General features: G+C 38.9%; 1 protein-coding gene across 4 annotated transcripts in view; it reads left to right on the forward strand.

Annotated features, from left to right (window-relative positions):
* The first annotated feature begins 17,531 nt into the window (after positions 1-17,531).
* LRRC28 (leucine rich repeat containing 28) overlaps positions 17,532-18,101 on the forward strand; it is a 53,266-nt gene continuing 52,696 nt past the window's right edge. Inside the window, exon 1 of one of the 4 annotated variants that reach the window (XM_027465896.3) lies at positions 17,532-17,648. The gene's annotated coding sequence lies outside the window, so the exon portion shown is untranslated. The remainder of the gene's footprint in view (positions 17,649-18,101) is intronic. The other 3 variants (XM_027465895.3, XM_072043302.1, XM_027465897.3) reach the window with 3 other exon arrangements.

Consider the following 18,101-nt stretch of genomic DNA (forward strand, 5'->3'; position numbering starts at 1 on the left):
CAAAAGCAGAGGAGTTAGCCAAAAGAGTTACTGACTTTCTTCATATGAGTTAGGAATAAAGCTGAAGGTGAAGATATTTGCTTCTGATTTTGCACTTGCTGCTTTGATTAATCAGGAAGCAGTGATGGTGGCACATGATCAAATCTTTTCAGACAACGACTGTTAGACCAGTGACATGTCTGACATTTAGCTGAGGAAAAAGTCTGAAGAGTTCGCTATCTGAACTGCTGCCCTGGGAACCTTCCAACAGTTTGACTCATCTGTCTTTTCCTGCAGGCATTTTGTGACTCTTGTGCCTAAATATCTCTGAGAAGTGCAAAGGAATAGATTCTAATAAGATGCAAAAAGATGCTCAGCCGAGAAGAGATCTAATTAAAAACTCGCTCTGAATATAAGTCAGCAGTTCCTTGAATTGCTCTCCATCTTTTTTTCATTGTGGATGCAAAATGATATTTCTAACTGAAGGTACTGCACCATATAATTCAACAATAATGTTTCTCAGACTATCACTGGAGTAAACATTGATAAGGTAGATCAGGTTCTGTTTAGCAAGGGTTTTTAATGACAGCTTAACAGAACTCTTCTATGGTATTCTGTTTTAGGCAAAGGGAATTGCTCTTACAGCAGAACGTTAGAAATTTGCATTAGGATTACTCTAAAATCCTTAGGTTACCAACCAAAGTGACAACAGAATACCCTGAAAATGAGTAAATAACCTCCATATTACTTAGTACCATGTTTTTATTTTTGCTATGAACCTCTGAGTCAATATTTTTCTTTTCCCTCCTTTATCATGGCGATTTTATGCAAGCCAAGGAGTGCTTAGATGGGCTGAATAACCTGGGGTCACAATATTAGTCTGGGGTCACAATATTAGAGGGGACAAAGTGTTTTAAGGTTCAATGTTTTTGAGCAAAGACTGAATTTACTAAATGTTAAAGTAAAGATGATAGGAAAATATACCTTTCCAGATCAACTGATGAAGTTAGAAATAAAACAAGTGTTTTCAGGTGCCTGTTTTTCCCCTGTTTCAAATGACCTATTCTTGGTTTACTGATGAGGTTATTCATTCTCACTTAAACAATACTTTCCTGTTGCATGCATCACGTGCTGGGTGCTGTAACAGTAGATAATATGGAACTGTATTTCCAGAGCCTGCTTCATAAACATGTTAAGAAAATAGTACAGCATATTGATTTTTAATAACTAGTTTTATGGTTGACTTTCAATGCAATACTATAAATTATTAACCTTTAATTTCACAGTTACCAGTAAGATATATACTTCTGAGTTTTCAGAGATCAATTGTTCAAATGCAGTCTCGACTTCCAATTTGCCTTTTATATTGAAGAGGCAGACCGTTTCATAGACTCAAAGCCACATCTGGAAAAACTTCTATTCAAAGGGATTCCATACAGCTATGCTGGAAATGACCCCTGCAGCTGCTGCTGTAATGCAGAATGGAAATTAAAACAGCCTACAAAACCAGCCTTTGCTAAGAGACTTCTGGTCTCATTTTTTGAATTCTGAATCAGGCAACTTTGTGGCTTGTATTCAGCTCTACAAGTTTCATTTTTCTGTTCGATGTTGCGACTCAGCTTCAGATCAGTTGTTACAAAAGAACAGTTTGCACAATTCTTGCTGAAAAATTTTTCTCTGCAAATTGGTAAAAGTTAACAAATTTCATCCATTTAGACCAATAACAGCACATTACTTGAATTTGCCTGCAGAAGGAGATCAGCTTCTGAGCAATGTAGCATGAAAAAAAAGAAGTTCTAGTGTTCTGTATTTGCTTTTTAAAATGAAGCAAGCCATAATATTTCTTAGACTGCTGTAGAGACTCTTAAAGTCAATAGCTGTGCTTTTATAAAATCAAAAAGCTACTTTCATTTTTTCTAGGAAATGTTTGTAACAAGTGATTGGAACTTGAAATACTAAATTTATCAAGGGGAGGAGGAGGGGAAGGGAGTAACTAGCAGGCTACTTTCTTGCTTTCTTTTAAAGAAGAATTAGATATGTACATATATACAAATTATTATACTAATTCTGTTAAGGGATAGGTAACACTGCCCATTTTTTCTTTAAGAACTAGCTTTACATCTTATTTTGCACCATGGTTCAGATAAGAGTGGACAGCATAACAATGGGTTAAACTGGTGCTATGAAATCTAATTTGGAGATATTTATTTTATGTGACACCATATACGGTTTTGCTTGCTTGTAGTTGAAAATAGATTAAACTTCATTTGAAGCATGGGAATTCACTGTACTAGGGAAAAACAGAAAGATAAGGAAAACTTGTTTTGCTAGCATTCCTAAGTGAATATAATTTTATGTCAGAACAAAAGGTAAAACAGAGTGTTCTGTAACAAATGTAATAATTTTATTTTTTTCTGGAAACTTACAAAGAACGTGCTCATTACTAAAATCACCCTACTGAGTTATATTAAAGTAAAATTGCTTCATCAGTTGCTGGTGGGCTGTTCAATATATTGATGACTTACTGATCCTTCTCTTTATGCTGGCACAAGTATTTTCCAGCCTAAGGAAGAAGGAAAATAAAAATAGAAGAAGAAAGTAAAAGCATGTTTGTTAGCAATTATTTGAATATATTACCATTTGCAAAGACTGGCTAATAGTTGGTCCCCAATTCTACATCATTAAAGTAAACGGTGAGCTGAATATTAATTTAATGCAAGAGATGATCAAACCCTCAGCAATGTAATCTGGTGACTCCCTTTTAGGACTTGTTTTCAAAGGAATAAGATTTAAATTATTATTTTTGGAAGGCAAGCAGCAACAAACCCTCCTCTTTTGTCTTGAAGCAGAGCAAATATTTTATGATATCATAAATAAAACACTTCCTGCCGGCACAAGCAGAGGGGAGGAATCTCCTATTATCAGTGCTTGTGAACCACCAGCCAAATTCCCAAGAGTGTAGGAGGGCTCTGGCAATTGGACTCTGTCATTTGAGGAGGTTTTTGCCCCCAGTTATCTGCCAGCAATTAAGTGACACTTTATCAAGGACAACAGAAGGGGATATGTCCAAGTTCTTCAGCTTCTCCAGTTCACAGACCTGAGTTTCAGTGCAGACTGAAATAGGTAATGGTTGAATTTCTTTTTAAACCATATAGCTGGATATAAACCTTAAACCATCTCTTTAAACCATATAGAGAGCATGCAAGTTAGAGTTCATAACAAAGCCCAGTGCCCTGATGGAGAAGAATACCTGGCTCCAACCCCAGCCAAGTCCTGGAAATGCTGACAGAATAAGATGGTTAATAACACAGGTTGATATTAGTTGGCAGAACTGAAAAGCGTAACTTTTTCCATGAGTGTTGGAATGCAGATGCCAGCGTCAGATCCTCCAAGAGGATCAGTCAGCAGCAACTACTAATATGGGATTTAGCTTCTCTGCTTGCTTTCGTGCTGCCCTAGTTCTGCAGATGGTTTGGATGAGCCAAGTTTCTGTTACTTAGATGAAGAACCCTGCTTCATTAGAAAAAGCCAGCCAGACTAAGATCTGCCAGGGCATAACTTACCTATCTGAAAAGCATCTTGATAGCATTGCCAACCCTTAAGTTAATGGTTTTACCTGCTTTGGTTTCATTTGTGTTGTATTTCTGTGTCCTTTTACCCATTCTGTCACTTCAAGGCACCTCTCTGGGTTGAGATCCCTGTGTGTAGCTGTTTTCATTCCTGGCCCTTCTTTGGGCAACAGAGTTGATTTTTGTTAGAGAAATAATGGTAAAAACATTTAAAAACTTGTGGTCAGGGAAGAGAGGGAAAAACTATCAAGCCCTGCATGAGCTAAGTAACCTCAATTTTTGTTACGAAATAAGATGAAATTAAATCCTACTGACTAAATAATAATAAAAAGTTTTCTCTGTATGTAGGCTAGTGTCAAAATGCCCCTCAATTAAAACCTGTCTTAATTATAAGTGCAAAGTAACATCAGGTGTTCCCACCTGAATTTCTTTATTTTTTTTATCACTAGGGAGCCATTAAAACAAACAAACACCACCACCACCACAAAAAAAAAAAAAAAAAAAAAAAAAAAAAAACTTTCTTTCTGGAATTTACCAAGGTAGGTAAGAGTTTCCTGTGTTTCTGACAAGTTGTTTTTGCAAACTGTCTCATCCAAAGCCTTCTGAATACAGTGCAGAGCCTCCCGTTGTCTTCCACGAGCTTCAACTTGGTATTGCAATTATTATCCTTAAATACAATCTAAATGTATTCATCTGAGTTTTTGCCTGTAATGCCTTTTGATTCACTGTGTTATTATCTGCAACCTCCAGCATTTGGAAAAATGTAATCAAAGCATCTATTTGTAACGATAAATGGGGGAAATTGTGGCTAACAAAGCAAACATATTACTCTGAAAATTTTCCACTGTGGAAATGCTCTCCTAGCACATTGAAAATCTGCACAATGTATTCAATACCCTGCTTTTGCCCATGGCAATAGCACAGTGTGCCTGAGGTAGCCCACTGCCTTCAACTTGCAGGTTACTCACAGTATCAATTTATGAGCAAACTAGGAAGTGGTGTCAGTAAAAGCTACACAATTAGCTATGCTGAAGAAAGAAGACCAAATTATGACATATATTTCCCTTTGTTTTCTTTCTTTGTCACTAGTCATGGTAAACTGAGTGGAAAATTATGGTATTTCTATGGAGAGACTACAACAAAAAAATCTACTTTGATACTACAACTGAATTACAAACATAACTAAATTATTTGCGCATCTACATCTGATATCCCCTTTTTTCTAACTGAAAATGAAGCAAAGAAATTTTAACTTGGTCCTGTCCAAAAGTAAGCAATCGAAGTGTTGCTGCTTTCTGTGTTCCTGTTACTGAGTAGCACTAAATTCTCTTCTTGACTCATGAGAGCTACCTAATATATATAGTCCTGTTTAGAGCATTAGCTCACTTTCTAAACCCTTGGCATTTGGGCCGGTCTGTAACTGGTACCTCAGTGGCAGCTATTTTAATCTTTCCTATGATCAGTTGTTCACCACCTGGTTAATTCAAGGAGCTCTTTCATTTCACTCAGGTGCTATGCGAGGGGAAGGCAGCAGCACTGCTGCAGCTGCTTACCCTTACCTGAATTCTGGGAACTCAGCTCAGCGAAGAAGGGCGTAGCTGCTGTTCCAAAATACTCTGTGATATTTGTTTGTATGTACAAATACATGTATCAGGAGTGCCTTCCTGCTTCGTTGTACTCAAGCACATGCTATTTTAGGCTGACATTTTCAAACCAGGCCTGAGGGAGTTAGATGTCTAAATTAAATTCAGTTTGACTGATTTGGACATTGAATGTCTCAGAACTAAAATCCTAGCAATAGACAGTGGGTCTGTGCTCAAATGACATTATGTAGCTCTTCAGCAATGCACAATGTGTACATCTACATTTTTTTTCCTTTTAAATTAAGATGGCCATATAATTTAATTATTAATGCAGATGCAGAATTTGAAGATTGGGTAACATTTTATTAAATTAACATGGTAGATAAATGCAGTGAAACAGCTATAGCATTGCCTTGAGCTGTTGTAATTTGAAGATGATATAAGCACTATGAAAACACTAAAGTCTTGTTGATCTAAATACTCATGTACTTTATTGAGTGACAAATAAGAAATTCATTACAGTTGGTTCTCTTGTGAAAGAGAACGTGTATTTTTCATGCTTGACTTCTGATGGTAGAGATTAGATGTTGAAAACTGATGGCATTAAACATGATTCTTGTTAAAACTCTGATCGTTGCCTCAGACTGGTATTGCACAGTGATATTTCTGGACAGAGGTGTGAAAAAGTAGGCTGTGAGCAAGAACTTGGGTTCTATTACCAAATCCTGGCTTATTTTGTATAAGCATTTTGAGCAAAATGACATGAGCATTTTGAATTCCAGTTTAATCATCTCTCAAATGAGTTTAAACACACAATAATAGGTTAATGAGGTTAAACGGGTTCTGATGTGTTTTGAGATTGTCCTATCAAAGGTGCCATTAAATTGTAACATTATGATTTATATAATAAATTAATAGGGAAAATGCTAGTGTGTCTTACATAGCATAAGGGACAATATATAAGCATGAAATATAAATTCAGAAAGTTTACAGCAAATAGCACTGATTCCAAAATAACTGTGAACTGCTGAAATTCAGTACAACTATCCTTGTACTGAACTGTAACAACTGCAACCTGGGGAAGAACAGCAGAGTTGAAGACGTGTCCTTTTCTCTGGTGCCTGCTGTGTTGTGCAGACTGTATTCAAATGCTCTTTAAAGAGCACTGTCTGGAAGGGGCTCAAGCATTGAAAAGCAAAGAGGGAAACAATTCCAAACAAGGCTGCCTGTGTGCAGCTCTGTTTCTGGTATCACCCTTTGAAGGTTTACACTGAAGTACTCTTTGTCTCACAAGCTAATTCAGATGAATATCATTTATGGGAATAGCTATAAACAAAAAGCACATGTCTTGAATGCTTCTCAGTGCTGGGGAGAAGTGTTATTATAAAAGTCTGACACCAGCTGATGCTGGCCACCCTGGTAAGGCCAGTCTGGCTCAGGTTATCACCATTTTTCAGGCCAGCATATGAGAACTACAAGATTGTTCTCCTTTGACTGCCTCTCTTCAAACTGACTGCATCCAAAAGAGCTGTACTGGAAAAAAAGATCTAAATTTGTCTGATATAGATGTTTCAGCAATACATACCTGTATGGAGCAGTTACCCAAAGCAGCCTGTAAAACTTGGAATTGTGAAGAAATGTACTCAGGTTTGAAATGCTTAGGGAAGATGATTATTTGGGATCTGTATGTCCTTGGGGTATTAACAAGTGTACTACAAATAGTCACAGGAAAACACGAGAACCTTGATAAGTGACCCCAGAATGGTCATCTATACCCTGTGTGCTGACCTGTCACTACACGCATCTATAAGCATTACAGCTTGCTTTGAAATGAACAGAAACTTAGGAGGGGTAAACTTGCCAGCATATCCTACCTAATGTGCACTATCGATTTGCTCTTGGTGCAATTCAACCAAAATGGTATAAGCCCTGAATGCTGGCTTACCTGTGATCCCTTCCCAACAGCAATGTTTATTGTGAAAGCCAGGATGCTCCTTTCAATGTCATCTACATCTGACTGGCTTTTGCAATTGAAAATAAAAGTCTCTGCAGAAAGTTCCCACCTCTGGGAATGATTGTTCATGGGACTTCTGTGCTATAGGATGTGTTCCCGAGCATTTTTTTAATTTATTTTTTTTTCACCCTCTTTCTTCAGTCAACCTAACAATAGGACAGTCTGACTGCAGAAGCTTTTCTGGCTGCCACAAGAGCAGTGGCTTTTCTTCCCCTTTTAAGGAAGTTCTCTCTGTGTTCTTTAAGATTTGTAAATAGCTCCAGGAAATTAAAGCACTTAAAAATCTCAAGTGGATAAATCAAATGATCACTTGCAGTTTACTGGGAAAGGAGCTGACTAGAAATCTGTAGCTAGAATTTATATGGCAGTGCAGTCATCAAATATTGCTAACCTTATCGGTTGCACTGGTGAATTTTGCTTGGGATTGTGCGTCATTTTCAAATGTTTATCATTCTTCTTTCACTGGAGGCTCAGTGTAGCTGTGGAGTCCCAGCAATGTTACAGTCCTAACCCAGGGCTTATCTATATTGATGTATTAGCCTGAAGCCCACACTCAGAGCAGCACAATGGCTATATATGTGTATATTCTGCCTCTCCTGGGAGGGTTAGACACAGAGGAGGACTTGTACCCAAGCTCTGTACACGAGGGTTGTGTGGATGCCAATAGCTAGAGCTCTACAAAGCAGTCAGCATGAGCTCTCTTCTCAGAATAATCCAGACAGAGCCCATGGTAGATCTCCCCAGAGCTGCATGTTTGCTGGAATGGAACAGGAGTTGAAGGAGTTGAAAGGGACCTGATGAAGGGACAGCCCCAGCTGGAAAACAAACAAACAAAAAATACAGGGAAACTCTAGTCTGCATCAGCAGGTCAGGTGTGACAAACCAGAGACAGATATTGCTTTCCATTCACAATGGACTTGGGGCTAAATCAGGGCTGTAGTGTCCTGACATAATCAAAGCTCTTTTCTCTGATGCAATCCTCAGCAAAATTTGAAACATTTTTTGCTTAGAAAGAAGATATTGCCGTGGTTTCTTCCCAAGTTATTGAAGCAAGAAAGCAAAACAAATATTCCAACTGTTAGGTGAAAATAAGAGAGCAAACACAGAGAAAAGCACAAGGAATATGTTTCCTTGGCTAGAACACCGATAGGACTCGTGTAAACTTAGATTAACAGCAAGTTTGCTTTTCTGATTAGTGTGTATTTCTACTTTTGTAATTTCATTGGGCTTAATACCTAAGCCTTTTGAAGGTAACTTACTTCTTCATTAAGGGGTGGGAAAGAAGAAGACTCCAAGGGATCTGAAACCAGAACACCTAATCGTTATGAGCAAAATGCTGTAAGTCTGCTAATGCCTGTCACATGGGGGGTTGGGCAAGTCAAATACTGCTGAAAAAGGGGTTTTATTTTCCTTTCCTTTTATAAACTTGCTATCCACAAATCTTTCATTGCCTTCCTGTCTCTGGTCACTTCAAATAGCCTTTTAAAATATGCATGAAAATACTTTGCTAGCAGCATTTTTATAAAACAATGAAATACTCAGCATAAATTATTCTGTGGAAATATTATCTCCTTCCCACACATTACATCTAATTGATCTGCTTAAATGGGATAGCTAGTCCATGTAGCAAAGTTAAGGACGTGGGTCTATCTTTATTGTTGAGTGACCCTCTGTCTGCAGCAAATGTTTTTAGAAATATTTTTAAATAATTGACTCAGCCCTGCAAAATCCTTATTTTATCTTGGTTCCTCCTTGATTCCTTCTGCTAGTAAATAAGCATAGTTTCTTCCTTGCACTAACATTCACTGGAATTTCCTCTCATTGAACTTTCAGAGATGAAAGTCTGTACAACCCCCTGGACATTTCATATTATTGCACTTAGAGCTATAATTTGGAGTGCAATAGATCTCTTCGTTGAGCTGAATTTCAGTTTTACTGAGTAATGTCTTTTTTTTTTTTTTTTCCAAAAAGATCCTACCCTTTTCTAGCTTTGCATGAGTAAAAGCATGGAGAAATACTACTAGCCTTGGAGTAATATTGCAATCTTTTGCTTGCAATATTTGCATATTGCTGAGTACTGAGTGCCACAGAGAGAATTCAACATTGGAAGATAAAACTAAAAAATCTCAAGAAAATAATACAAAACAGAATAAGACAATACGCTCGTTATGGAAGAATCCTAAACAGATATTAGTTAAGATGGTGAAATATGATGGTGCTGCCCCTTAAACAAGGTTATTGAACTAAAAACAGCCAATTCCTTCTTACTGAGCCATTGAAGATAAAGTGTATATATTGCAACAACAACAACAAAACTTGGCAGTAGTTTGAAAAACTTAAATCAGCAAGATGAATAGAAGTGATAACTTGTTACAGATCTTCTAAATCTGCCAGATTCAAAATTACTTTATCAAAATTACTTTATAAACTAGTATACAAACTGTGCAAAAGTACTCTTGTTCCTTTATGGAAACCAAGCAGTTCAGCAGGGCTCAAGATTACTGTGTTAGAATTCATGACAAAGACTGGAAAATAAAAAATATCTCCTTGACGATGGGGAAGGAATGTACTTATGCATCTTAACATACATGTAGAGCAACAAGACTAAATCTAACAGAAAGCCTTATAGCAAATGTTTGTTGCTAGTTCTCTGAAAGATGGAGCTTTTGGCTAAAAAGTCCTGTCTCTCAGGGCATAACATCTGTTCTTACGGGAAGAGGAAAATTTCCTTTATTTGCTACACCTTTTGTGGTTTTTGAACTCTTCCATCAGGTGCAGAATGAACTCAAAGACTGAAATCAGAACACTGAGACTCATCTAAGCACTTACCCTGTGTTATTTTTATCTACTAAACTTTGCTCCTTTCCCTTTTTGCTCTTATCTTTCAATATTGCTGTTGTGCATTGATCCTTGACTCTGTCTCTCTGCAAGGAGAAATATCTTTAGAAGTTATTTCATGTTCTTTCAGTGAAGTCCTTCCCCCAAGGAACCGAAGGAAAAGGTTTGGAGATTTTTCAAACATAAAGGGTTTGCCATTCACCCTCTACCACTTTGAAAACGACTCATGTGGTAAAGAGGTCAGGGAGGGAACACCTGCAAATGGAAGAAAAAAATATTTGCTTCACTGGCACAGTTTTCTCTGTAAGTGGGATGGCCACATCTTTAAGACCTGACCTCTTCTTCAGGAAAATAAAACTTAGGCTGTCATCAACCCATATGAATTTGACGTATGCAGCTAAATGCTGGCATACTAAACCACATAAATCTTCCGTGGAAGTGCGCCTCTCCATTTCATAATATCACAACACCTTATCAATTTCCTATCTTTCCCCACTTGTTGAAGGGTATGCTAGGGGGTATGCTATGACTATTTAGGCGGTGTCTATGTGCAGCCTTTATTTTGTCCACCCAACAAAATTCCTCAAGTTAGAATTCAGTCTGAACTGTGCCTCTATTTACATCTCAATTCTTAAAAAAATATTTACTAGTGTGATTAGTCTTTAATGTAGGGCACAGTCGTGCTCATGTACAAACAGAATATTGAATACCTGTGTGTTTGTGCTACTGAGTACAAAAAAGGTTATCTGCTTAATGCAAGGACTAAAAATCTTTTAGAGATTTTCAGCACACGTTTGATGACGATGACAGAAACATGCACAGAAACAGTATATGCTCTAAAATATTTACAACCACAAATGTATTGGTGAACTCAGATCCTTATTTAGTTTCTTTTTTTTTTTTTCCTCTGATGCAATAAAAGGAAAAATGCTTTTAACTTTACAATTTGTAGTCCTGATTAAATTAGTATTATATTCTTGAAGAAAACAAACAAACAAAAAATAGGAATGACAAAGCATATTTCTAATTAATTTTCTTTTCTCTTGTTCCAAGAGACCCTCCGCATTTCACAGGGGAGACACTGGTTTACCAAGCCACCAATTCAAGGCAGAATAAAATGCAACAGAAACAAAAGCCCAGCTATGAAAATTCCTTTTCAGTTGCACAAAAGGACTGCAGCAGTGACAGGCGTGTACTCTCCAGCAGCCAAATTTTGTAAATGTTCTGTGTGCGGTTGTTGGCTGGCTTCCATTTTATAAAGAAGCAAATATTAATTCAAGGATTATAATACAGTTGCCACTGGACTTCTTTTGTAAGCTCTGTTGGTATGGCTGGATCTAATTCATAGCTCTACGTATCTATGGATTATTGTTTTAAAGGTGAGATCACTCACTAAAGATAACTGGGTGAAGTTCAAGGATAAGCTTCATTGCATAAGCTATCATTGTGTTTTCAAGAAAATTTGAACTAACTGAGCCTGACTTCAATTCTAAAGGCACTAGGTCACTAAAAGGCTTTAACAGACCCAAAGTGTTGCAGGATTATGGGTTATTAATCCCTGCAAGAAAATAAAATGCACATGACTCTTTTTCCTATGCCATTGGTAAAAAAAAAAAAAAGAGAACGAGTTTCAGTGTGAGGGTCTAGTGACAGTCAGGTAAAGGTACTCTGAGTCTTCACTTCTGATTTGGAGTGGAGATGAGCTAGCTTTTTTTTTTTTTTTTTTTGTCATTCAGAACATTTTAACCTGTTACAGATGTGGTTTAGAAGAGTTTCCTGGAAGCAGAGCTGGTCCCAGACACAACACCCTGTTCTCCCAAACACCTCTTACACTGGGGAAAATGGGAGCTGCTAGCTAGTATTCTGTCAGGATTTTTACCAATATTCATGTGCTTAGCAGTCACTACTGTAAAACTGTTACTGACCATGATCTCAGAGTCTTCTCAAGCCAAATTAGACATTATCTTGACTTCTGCTATCTGTTTTAGCTCAAATTTTGGCTGTCAGACGTCTCACTAACAACGTACTCAGGAATTTACATCAAATATTTCTGAGAGGATGCAAAGAGCACTACATGAAAACAAATATACATTCTCTTTGACTCTTCTGGTTTGCTCCTGAAAACCAAAAATTTTGCATTTAGCAGATCACAGTCTGCTGAGTGCTTCCCCAATGCATGGAAGACCCAGGCAAATATTTAACTATTCCTAGTGTGTTCAATAAAAAGAAAGGTCAGACACCAGCTGTAACCAGAGGGATGGCGTACACAAAAAGGAGAAACCCTGCAAGCTCTCTGCAAGCAAATCTCCCACTGGGCTCAGGAACAGAAGATTTCTATATCTGACTCCACTATAACAGGTTCCACAATATGCTTGCATAAATCAAAGAGCTGTGTATACACCACGCTTCCCCCCTTCACTATTTATACTCACTAGGAATGAAAAATAGCTCACCACCTGCCTCATTTCTATCATAATGTAGCAGGCCACAGAGTTAACACCCTTCTGATACAAATGGCAGAATAAAATTACAAAAACGGTCACTCTTACTCAGCCAAGACGTTTGGCACTTCAATTGCACCTTTTCCATAAGAAACACAAACATCTCATAAATATATGGAAATATGTTATTTCAAGTCTGTGTATTACGCGAAATAAAAATAAAATAATAATAAAAAAATAACAGGACAAATGCAGCGCACTTCAATTCAAAGCTTAGATGCACTAAACTTATGGAACTGCGTGAATGAGAGTATAAAGATTCAATATTCTGGGAAAAAAATAAGTAAATTTATAGGAATTATGGATCTTTACAAACGATATGGAGTTTCTCTACAAAGTATGGCCTTGTTCTGACACAGAAAAGCTTGGGACTCCTCTCTCAGAAAAATAAATAGCTAAGAGGAAAAAGAAAATGACATCAGGCAGCAATCATCATATCAAATTAAAGAATCAGAGTAAGTTCGACAACTAGAACTAGAAACAGCTTCAGAATAACCTTAAAACCATTGCTTTCAGGTGAATGAATAACAACTTCTGCTCTGATTAGATCCAATGAATCATTAAAAATAGTCAGGAAGCCTTTGGCAATTACTGCAAACTCAGAAATTCTGTGGGTTGAACTTGGGGGAAGAGCAGTGAAAGTGAAGAGGAAGCAGAGCTCGTGCCGGACAGAACAGAGAAATAACCACTGTACAGCCTCAGTGGCAGCAGAGGGCAGTATGAAAAAAAAAAATAATATAATTGAGGTCATATAAAAATAGACCAAAGAACATTTCATACCATTTGCAGTCCTAAACTAAGAAACATCCATGCTGCCTGAGTTTGTTATATAAGTTTTACTATTTTCTTGTTGAACATGAAGCAAAACCCTGTAGACAACATCCTGAGTGCAAGTGGATTTAATTAAATCAAATCACTTAAGTTTAAGAAACTTCATAAAGTGAAATTCAAACTAAAAAGATTTTTTTTCATTAATGTATTTGTGATATACAGTGATGTTGACAGATTGAAAAATAGTGAAATATTTAAATGAAATTAATTTGAAAGTCTAGACTAACTTGTCAAGAAGTCACACAAAAAATCTCCATATGTGTTACTTGAATCTTTAACAGTTATTAAAGAAGGTCTAATAATGGAATATGCCATGGAGAGCTGGCTGATTTGTTAACTTTGTGGCGATCTCATATTGAGATTTCCTGATGGAGCAGTGGCAGAAACATTGATTCTACCTATTGTTTTATCTGCTCAGTGCATTAACAGGGGAATTTGGTTTCTGGGGCAGTCAGAGAGGCATTGTTCTTTTTCCAGTCGAGAAAAATTATATCAGTGCGAATTTAGAATGAGCAGAGACTGCACAATCAGGGCCAAAATCCACTGCTCGCCTATTCTGCGTTAGGGTTGTCCCAACTGCTAGTAGTTTCCATTACTTCTTAGGAAATCCATTCAACAACATAATCAATGTGGTCATCAGGAATTTTTCCTCAAATAATGAGCACAGCCCAACTTAGAAATAGACTGTTTTCAAAGTTTCTACTTTGAGCAAAGCTGATTTGAACCATAGCTGGCAATGCAAGTGAATTTCTTTCAAATTATGGCACTTGAGCTTTTTCATTAGAATCTCTGTGTCACTGAGACAACTCAGAGTGAAAAGGGAGCCAGTTAAACTTTAAGAAATACAATAACAAATAAACTGCAAGAAAAAAAGAGACTTAAGTGAAAGGTGGATGATGCCTACGCATCAAATAAAGGCATGTTGGCACTTGGCATGCAGGAGCTCCATCTGCCTTCCAGTTCTTGGTACTGCTGCAGAAGGCAAAGTTTAAAAGGGTTGGGGAATTGAAGGTAGCAGTACTGTGATGAGTCACTGTAATTTTGTTCCACTCAAATAGGATGATTTTGTCACTACATCAAAATTAACTGGAAATTAGGAAAGATCTAATAGGAGCCAGGACTTTCTGGAAAGCAAATTACTTGTGCATCACTAAACCCAGAAGGTGAGTTTATTTCTTCATATGACTGAAAAATCAAAGAATGCATGTATAATTCCAAAAATACATAAATAATAATAATAAAAATCCTAAGCTCTCAAAAATTTTCCCAATTGAGATTTTGTATCATTGTGTACATGAAAGCTGTATACTGTATATACAGAAAAAGCATTATGTAAGACATTGTAAAGCGAAAACAAAAGTAGAATGAATAGATACAAAATTCAAATTAATCGGTATGAAGTACTGGAAGAAATATGCAAACTGAAACACTCTCAGCAGTGACAATCTGGCAGGTGTACCAGACAGTCTGATGGGTTACTACTCCTTTTTACTCTCGTGCATGTCCTATGCTAACACACTACTGCAGACCAATCATTCAGCAAGCAGAAGCTGAAGAAGGATGAAACTACATCAGCTGAACACAGGGTTCTTCTGTTGGTTCCTATGCCTAGAAGATTCCTCCAGCCCACAGGACCTCCTCTGTACCAGGTGTAACTGCATGAGCCTGGTGTTCAGTGATGGATTTTTGCTTCATCAAAACTCCCAGCATATAGTGATGCCTAAGAAAGCCCCTCTTGTAGTGTCAGTTAACAAACTAAAAAGCAAAGGGTCAACTATTTGCTAATTATCCAACATTAAAGGAAGAAATGCTACCTTCCTGTCGTGTATCAGTCACAGCAGAGTTTCCTGCTGAAACAGCTGACCTTTGTTTGATTGCTCAGTGAGTATTTTGATCTTACTCTAAACTTACAGTTTCTAATTTAATGCACACAAATTCAATATAAGTGGTATTCATGGTTCTAGGTGGGAAACACTCACTGATCATTAGGGAAGCCGAACCTCAAAATATTTAGAATTCAAGTTCAGAAGCTCAATAATACATTTTGGACCTCCTAGTTCTGCAAGATAGAGAGTTAGGAATCATCACAAAAGATCGAGAAAAAAAGTCTTCATGTCTTGTTATGGCAAAACAATAGAAAATAGTTGCATAAAACTACAACAGAAAAATTTTTTGAGTTGCGTTTTCTGAAAGTTGTTAGTCTCAAACACTGACCTGGTGTAATAATCATCATCTGTTTTTATTCACACTAAACACATTTTGCTTATATAGGTTTTGCAAAAACAGGATCGCCAGAGGAGCTGCGCCCATTTGCTCCAGTTACTGGATTTGTTCCAGTAAACCAACTGATGACACTGGCAACTGCAAACAGCTTAAATAGATCTACTTCTATAAAGCTGCTGCACTTCAAGACAAGCTTTAATAGCTTCTCTATGTAGGCACAGATGAGATCAGTCATCCTTCTGGGAACGATGTAAATTTTGAGCCCTTGGTTTACCTGCTCTTAGAAGCACAAAATTAAGAATTAAACTATGGTAAAGAAAAAGAACCCATCTACTTAGTGAAGGGTTTCCTACTAGTCTCACTCATGGGATGGGAATGACTTGGCAACCATGCGGCAAGCATTCTCCTTAATGGAAGAACAGATTCCAATGCTCCTGTTCTGCTCATCATTTTTAGCCTTGTGACTACACAGGCAAGACTTTACACCTGTGCTGTGCAGGATCAGAGCTTCAAAGATCAGATTTCAGATCGGAGAGAGCAGCGCTTTTTAGAAGCACAGCACAGAATTTGATGACACAAGCTTGGGAGGTGTGATCACATCAGTTGAGGAAAAAAAAATCAGACTGAGAATGAGTGAGCGTGACAATTGCAGGCTCTGCAAGACAATGGAGAATCCTGAGTCACTGCTGCAGGAGGAAAGGCGGGAGAGAGAGTGAGATCTCCTAGCAGATAGGAAGAAAATGTAATATAGTTGAGGTGGGTGAGGATGTTCGTTTGTTTGTCTTGGCAAAGAACAGTTCATCTTTTTCTACAAAGACTACTCTTCTGCTAACTGAGAAGCAGTCTGGAGGGATTCGTGTATGTTACTCTTTTTTGTCAAATGTGAGAAGACATTTTAAAATACTGCTAGAAGGAACCGTCTCTCACACACACACACATACACACACACACACACACACACACACACAAAAAAAAAAAAAGAGAGAGAGAGACATTACAAACTATGATTTAAAATTGTCAGTTTTAAAATTCTCCCCTGGAATATTGACAAATCCAGTACTTTATATATATCATCAAAATCTTTAATAGTTTCAGTGATTGCAAACTGATTCTGCAGTTTATGTTGAATCCCCGCGGAAATTGTTTTATAATGACCACAGAAATACTCTGAGAGCTGAATTTGTTTTCATGACAGAGCAGAACCGAAGACATTTTAGCATTGCTCTCATCTCTGTAGCTCCTTTGTTGCTGTGAGCAGAAAAAATAATAATAAATTTATGTTAACCAGTCTGTGGGAAATAGAAAGAAACTGGGATTATTATTTTTTTTCGACGGTTTATGGACCTAATCAGCAAACAATAATTTAAGAATTTTTAATACCCAGTAACGTTTAATATTTTGAACATTAGGGAATTTGCTGGCATTAGAACACTGACATAACAAAAAGACCTTCCTAAGGATAGGTCTTAAGTATTGGGAGTGACTCTACATGTACATTTAAAACCAAAACCAGGTGAGCAGTGCATAGACCCGCTTCAGTTTCCTCGGGACCAACTATCAGAGGTAAAAATGGGGACAATGTGAGGTGGGGGGCGTAGGTATGTTGTCTAAGGGTCTCGTCTGCTGTCAGCAGAGAAAAAGTAGCATTAGCTGTAACAAAATTTAGAGGGGGAAAGGGAATTTTGCCACAACTTTTTCTTGCAAGTGATATTTTCCTTTGAAATCTGTTAGGAAGGGATAACTGGTGTGTTAAACAGCTCGGCCAGGCAGCCAGCAGCACAGCCAAGCTCCCCCACTGGGCTCCCTCTGCCCCTCACAGCCCCGCCACAGCAGGAAGCGGGACAAGCGCTGAGGCGATCCGGCTCCTCATTGGCCGCTGCCGGACCTCCAAGCCCTGACAGAACCGAACTTCCCATTGGATACCGCGCAGCGGCACGCCTTGCGATTGGCTGAGAGGGGAGAGCGGGCGGGAGCGGGCGGCTGGGGGAAGTCTCGCGAGAGTTGCGCGGCGCTCTCGCGCGGCCGCGGCCCGCCCTGCTCCGCCCTCAGGTGCTCGGAGCCGGCGGCGGCCCCGAGCGGAGGGGGCCGAGGTGCTGCCCGCCGCCCGCCGGTGAGTGGCCGCCGGCCGCCGGGAGCGGGGCAGGGCGGGACGCGGTGGGGACGGGGGGATCCCCCGCTGCCCGCCCCGGCCGCTGCCGGCCCCCCGGAGAGCGCGGGCTCGGCGCTGTCTCCGCGGTGTGGGTGCGAAGCCTTCCCCGGGCCGAGGCCGGGGGCCCGACCCCTCGCTGTGCCCGGCCTCAGTCGCCTCAGCCCGGCTGCTCCTGCCCTGTGGAGGCTGGGGGCGCCTGTTCCGCCGGGCTCTGCTCCGCTGCCTGTGCGGGAAGGGGATTTAGAGGCAAAAAAATAAATAAAAAGGGTTGGCTGCCGGTGGAAGCGGCCAGGAGGGTTTTCCTTCGGGGTAACAGCCAAAATAGAGCTGTGTGGTGGTGGCAGCTCTGGGCTTGCACGGGCTGTAGCTGTGTGTCCACGGCTAAACGCGGTCCAAGGGGTTCGTGGAGCCTCG

The sequence above is a fragment of the Anas platyrhynchos genome, chromosome 11 (assembly GCF_047663525.1).
Source record: "Anas platyrhynchos isolate ZD024472 breed Pekin duck chromosome 11, IASCAAS_PekinDuck_T2T, whole genome shotgun sequence".
Classification (NCBI taxonomy): domain Eukaryota; kingdom Metazoa; phylum Chordata; class Aves; order Anseriformes; family Anatidae; genus Anas; species Anas platyrhynchos.